Genomic DNA, 7,000 nt, shown 5'->3' on the forward strand with positions numbered 1-7,000 from the left:
AGCTCTCATTCTCTCCGCCTTCACAGTAGAAACCTCAAACAAGGTTCTAAAGACTGCTGACATCTAGTGGAAGCCTTATGAAGTGCAATATGACCCCATAGACACTGTATATTCGATAGGCAATGAGTTGAAAGACTACTAACCTCAGATTTCCCACTTCCTGGTTGGATTTTTCTCAAGTTTTTGCCTGCTATATGAGTTCTGTTATACTCACAGACATCATTCAAACAGTTTTAGAAACTTCAGAGTGTTCCCTATCCAAATATACTAATAATATGTATATCTTAGCTTCTGGGCCTGAGTAGCAGGCAGTTTACTCTGGGCATACTTTTCATCAGAACGTGAAAATGCTGCCCCCTATCCCAAACAGGTTTTAACCAGGTAGGCCAGTTGAGAACAATTTCTCATGTACAACTGCGACCTGGCCAGGATAAAGCAAAGCAGTGCGACACAAACAACAACACAGAGTTACACATGGAATAAACAAATGTACAGTCAATAACACAATAGAAAACATCTATATACAGTGTGTGCAAATGAGGTAAGATTAGGGAGGTAAGGCAATAAATAGGCCGTTGTGGCGAAGTAATTTATCAATTAACACTGGAGTGACAGGTGTGCAGAAGATGAATGTGCAAGTCGAGATACTTGGGTGCAAAGGAGCAACAACAACAAAAATAACAATACGGGGATGAGGCAGTTGGATGGGCTATTTACAGATGGGCTATGTACAGGTACAATGATATTTGAGCTGCTCTGACAGCTGATGCTTAAAGTTAGTGAGGGAGATATGAGTCTCCAGCTTCAGTGATTTTTGCAATTCCCTCCAGTCATTGGCAGCAGAGAACTGGAAGGAAATGCGGCCAAAGAAAGAATTGGCTCTGGGGGTGACCAGTGAAATATACCTGCTGGAGCAGGTGCTATGGGTGGGTGCTGCTATGGTGACCAGTGAGCTGAGATAAGGCAGGGCTTTACCCAGCAAAGACTTATAGATGACCTTGAGCCAGTGGGTTTGGCAAAGAATATGAAGCGAGAGCCAGCCAACGAGAGCATACAGGTCACAGTGGTGGGTAGTATATGGGGCTTTGGTGACAAAACAGATGTCACTGTGATAGACTGCATCCAATTTGCTGAGTAGAGTGTTGGAGGCTAATTTGTAAATGACCGGTAGGATAGTCAGTTTTACGAGGGTATGTTTGGCAGCATGAGAGAAGGATGCTTTGTCGCGAAATAGGAAACCGATTCTAGATTTCATTTTGGATTGGAGATGCTTAATGTGAGTCTGGAAGGAGAGTTTACAGTCTAACCAGACACCTAGGTATTTGTAGTTGTCCACATATTCTAAGTCAGAACTGTAGTGATGCTGGACGGGCGGGCGGGTGCGGCCAGCGATCGGTTGAAGAGCATGCATATAGTTTTACTTGCGTTTAAGAGCAGTTGGAGGCCACGGAAGGAGAGTTGTATAGCATTGAAGCTTGTCTGGAAGTTAGTTAACACAGTATTCAAAGAAGTGCCAGAAGTATACAGAATGGTGTCATTTGCGTAGAGGTGGATCAGACAATCACCAGCAGCAAGAGCGACATCATTGATGTACACAGAGAAAAGAGTAGGCCCGAGAATAACGTTTTTTTATTTTATTTTACCCCGTTTTCTCCCCAATTTCGTGGTATCCAATTGTTTAGTAGCTACTATCTTGTCTCATCGCTACAACTCCCGTACGGGCTCGGGAGAGACGAAGGTTGAAAGTCATGCGTCCTCCGATACACAACCCAACCGAGCCGAACTGCTTCTTAACACAGCGCGCATCCAACCCGGAAGCCAGCCGCACCAATATGTCGGAGGAAACACCTTGCACCTGGCAACCTTGGTTAGCGTGCACTGCGCCCGGCCCGCCACAGGAGTCGCTGGTGCGCGATGAAACAAGGATATCCCAATCCCTTACCCAGGCAACGCTAGGCCAATTGTGCGTCGCCCCACCGACCTCCCGTTTGCGGCCAGTTACGACAGAGCCTGGGTACGAGCGCAGAGTCTCTGGTGGCACAGCTGGCGCTGCAGTACAGCGCCCTTAACCACCGCGCCACCCGGGAGGCCCCGGCCCGAGAATTTAACCCTGTGGCACCCCCATAGAGACTGCCAGAGGTCTGGACAACAGGCCTTCAGATTTGACATACTGAACTCTGTCTGAGAAGTAGTTGGTGAACCAGGCGAGGCAGTCATTTGAGAAACCAAGGCTGTTGAGTCTGCCGATGAGAATGTGGTGATTTACAGTGTCGAAAGCCTTGGCCAGGTCGATGAATACGGCTGCACAGTAGTCTTTTATCGAAGGCGGTTATGATATCGTTTAGTACCTTGAGTGTGGCTGAGGTGCACCCATGACCAGCTCGGAAACCAGATTGTATAGCGGAGGTACGGTGGGATTCTAAATGGTTGGTGATCTGTTTGTTAACTTGGCTTTCGAAGACCTTAGAAAGGCAGAGTAGAATATATATAGGTCTGTAACAGTTTGGGTCTAGAGTGGCTCCCCCTTTGAAGAGGGGGATGACCGCGGCAGCTTTCCAATCTTTGGGGATCTCAGACGATACGAAAGAGTTTGAACAGGCTAGTAATAGGGGTTGTCCAGATTGTCTAGCCCAGCTGAGTTGTAGGGGGTCCAGATTTTGCAATTCTTTCAGAACATCAGCTATCTGGATTTGGCTTAAGGGGAAATAGGGAGGCTTTGGCAAGTTACTGTGGGGGGTGCAGGGCTGTTGATAGTCCAGGCACAGCTGGGGCTGAAGCGGCAACGGTGAGAGACTTGTTTCTGGAAAGGTGGATTTTTAGCAGTAGAAGCTTCGGCTCCGTGTCGACAAAGGGTCCAGGCCAATTGGCAAGAGAAGTGTTGTAGTTGGTGTACTTAGTTTGCTAGCTGGGAGACAGGCCTAGCTCGGGGATAACTGGCGCATGCTTCTGGACAAGGGTGTTAGCAACAATAGCTCCAGAGCTTGCGGCAGGAATCTGGTGATGTAGTTGAAAAGAGCAGTCCGATATGATCAGGGCTGGTATCACGCTGTGCAGACTGGCAGGTATTATCCGGGCTATCCAGGCTAAAACGGCAGGAGTCCGAGCTAGAGGTAAAGACCGCTAGCAGAGGCTAACAATGACTAAATAGCTAGTCGCTAATTAGCTGGCTAGCCTGTGATGGCGGTTCTAGTTATAAGGTCTAAAAAAAATAGCTGATCCGTACTACATTGGGTGAGGCGGGTTGCAGGAATGTATTTATTTTGAAAATGGACAAAAGAGATTGAAATATATACAAAAAAAACTGAAAAATACCATATTTACATGGGATGAAAACAAACACATCTTACTGTTGTGCCATCTTGGATTTTTTTTTTGATTAAGGGGAAAAAACTATCTAATCCATTATAGAAAAAGGCTGTAACGTAACAAAATGTAGAAACGGTCAAGGGGTATGAATACTTTCCGAATGCACTGAGAACTTGCATTTAAAGCAATCACTAAATATAATTGAATGGATACATTGCTGATCATCTCAAAGAGCATACTTAGTGCCCTTGAAAAAAGTTGACTGTAATATGCTATTTCTATTTTCAATGGGCTTTACTGAAGCCTAAAGAGAAAATGTTTTGCTTTTATTGATTTAATAATGCTTTTTCTTTATTGTCACACCGGTGAGTGAGACTGCTGTGTATAGAATTATGCAATGCAATGTAAATGGGAAAAGAGCTTGCCATTTTTGCAGTGTAATAATGATGAAACCTTTATTCCACCTGTATTGATTCACAAATAAATACAATGAGAAGTACACTAAGTCTGCCTTGTCTACTTGTGTCCCAGGTGTTATTGCTGTCTCAAGTTGTACTTTCAGTGTACACTAAACCCACTTTGGATTTGTTGAAGTCTTTAGTAACAGAATATTATACATCGGTTATTTAGCTAATTTCAAATAATTTTGACATCCTGTCACACGGTGCTATTTTTTTCTCCTGTCACCTTGTTAGAATAATCAGCCTAAGAATGGAAACATAATTTACTTGTTCTATTTTCATGCAGTGAAAGTAAAGACCTTTAATTGTTGCATGGTTCAACACAATCTTTTATTTTCTAGTATTTGTTATTACATGAACAACATCTGACAACTGTTGTTTGATCATTGTGTCTCTGCTCCAGTCTTCTAAATCACCTCAAAGTACAACTCTAAGATGAAATATTTGTTAACGTCCGCTAGCGGAACCCCTCACCAACAGCCAATGAAATTGTAGGGCGCCAAATACAGATCATCAGAAATCTCATAAATCAAATTTCTCAAACATACAAGTATTAGGCACCACTTTAAAGATAAAATTCTCGTTAATCCAGCCACAGTGTCTGATTTCAAAAATGCTTTACAGCTAAAGATCCACAAACGATTATGTTAGGTCACCACCAAGTCACAGAAAAACTCAGCCATTTTTACAGCCAAAGAGAGGAGTCACAAAAAGCACAAATAGAGATAAAATTCATCACTAACCTTTGATGATCTTCACCAGATGACACTCATAGGACATCATGTTACACAATACATATATGTTTTGTTCGGTAAAGTTCATATTTATATCCAAAAATCTCATTTTTACATTGGCGTGTTATGTTCAGTAGTTCCAAAACATGCAGGGATTTTGCAGAGAGCCACATCAATTTACATAAATACTCATTATAAATGTTGATGAAAATACATGTGTTATACATGGAACTATAGATAAACGTCTCCTTAATGCAACCGCTGTGTCAGATTTCTAAAAAAACTTTACAGAAAAAGCATAATCTGAGTACGGCGCTCAGAGCCCAAAACAGCCAAAAGAAAAACCTCCTTCCACCATAATTTGCAAATAAATTCATAAAAAATCCTACAATGTGATTTTTCTGGATTTTGTTCCCTAATTTTGTCTGTCATAATTGAAGTGTACCTATGATGAAAATTACAGGCCTCTCATCTTTTTAAGTGGGAGAACTTGCACAATTGGTGGCTGACTAAATACTTTTTTGCCCCACTGTACATATGAATAAACCAACATAGCTCAGACACGAAACGCATGTGGTCTCTGTTGCTGACGTGAGCAGTACTTTTAAGCGTGTTAACCATCTCAAGGCTGCTGGCCCTGGACGGCAAGCCAAGCCGCATACTAAATGCATGCGCAGACCAGCTGGCTGGAGTGTTAATAGACATATTCAACATCTCCCTATCCCAGTCTGTTGTCCCCACTTGCTTCAATATGTCTACCATTCTTCCTGTACCCAAGCAAGCTAAGGTAACTGAACTAAATGACTTTCGCCCCGTAGCACTCACCTCTGTCATCATGAAATGCTTTGAGAGGCTAGTCAAGGACCATATCACCTCCACCTTGCCCGACACCCTAGACCATGGGTGTCAAACTCTGGCCCGTGGGCCAAATTTGGCCCGCGGGGTAATTATATTTGGCCCGCGAGACAATACCAAATTACTACTAGAGCTGGCCCGCCGGTATTATACAGCGCATTCACCACTAATACTACGAATCCCATAATGCTCTGCTGTTTTCGCGCGCCAATCAGGACAGGACCCAGAAACGCTCTCTCCTCTGTGACAGTAGTCATAGCAACATAGACGCTACAACTGTCAGCGAGCTAACCCTTCCCAAAAATGGCGAAAAGAAAGGCAGAAAACAGGAGCTTTCTGGACAAGTGGGAGGCAGAATATCTGTTTACATATGTAAAAGACAAACCTGTTTGTCTTGTTTGTGGAGTCAACGTGGCTGTAAGTAAGGAGTACAACATTAGACGACACTATGAAACGAAACACCATGACAAATACAAGGACCTGGACATGACTCAAAGGAGCCAGAAAGTAGAGGAGATGAAAATAAGTTTGGTTTCACAACAGAATATGTTTAAAAAAGCCACATCACAAAGCGAGGCTGCTGTAAAGGCTAGTTATATAGTGGCAGCAGAGATCGCAAAATCAGCCCGGCCCTTTAATGAGGGAGAGTTCATGAAAAAGTGCATGATGAAGGTTTGTGACCTCGTATGCCCAGAGAAAAAACAAGCATTTTCAAACGTGAGCCTGAGCAGGAACACAGTAGCTGATCGCACATGTGATCTTGCCACCAATCTGTATGACCAGCTGATGGAAAAGGGAAAAGATTTTGTTGCATTCTCCCTCGCTGTGGATGAGAGCTGCGACGCATCTGATACTGCTCAGCTGTCAGTCTTCATCCGTGGAGTGGACTCAAATCTGTGTGTTACGGAGGAGCTATTAGGATTCAAATCAATGCATGGCACAACCACAGGAAAGGAAATCTTTGAGGAGGTTTCCAAATGTGTAACTGAAATAAAGCTGCCGTGGGATAAACTCGTTGGATTAACGACAGATGGTGCGCCAGCGATGTGCGGTAAAAAGAGTGGACTGGTGGGCATGGTTTGGGAGAAGATGCGGGAAGAGAACTGTGCAGGTGAGGTAACTGTTTACCACTGCATCATACATCAGGAAGCACTGTGTGCCAAAGCCCTAAAGATGGAACATGTTATGTCCACAGTAACACAGGTAGTTAACTTTATAAGAGCCAAAGGTCTAAATCACCGCCAGTTTAAATCTTTTCTGGAGGAGTGTGGTTCGGAATACGCAGGCGTGCCGTATCACACAGAGGTGAGATGGCTAAGCAGAGGAAAAGTACTGAACAGATGTTTCGAGCTGCGTGAGGAAATATGTCAATTCCTGGAAACCAAAGGGAAGGATACAGCAGAGCTCCGGGAGCAAAAGTTCCTGTGTGAGCTGGACTTTCTCTGTGACATCTCGAGCCATCTCGATGCGCTGAACCTGCAGCTTCAGGGGCGGGGGCGCATCATCACAGACATGTACGCTGCAGTGAGGGCCTTCAAAACTAAACTGTGCCTGTGGGAGAATCAGATGCTGCAAGGAAACCCTTGCCATTTTCCCTGCTGCCAATCCATAAAAGCGCAGCTCTCTACCGCCGTGTTCCCATGC

Source organism: Oncorhynchus mykiss, chromosome 8, assembly GCF_057628025.1.
Source record: "Oncorhynchus mykiss isolate SJ-2025 chromosome 8, ASM5762802v1, whole genome shotgun sequence".
Classification (NCBI taxonomy): Eukaryota; Metazoa; Chordata; class Actinopteri; order Salmoniformes; family Salmonidae; genus Oncorhynchus; species Oncorhynchus mykiss.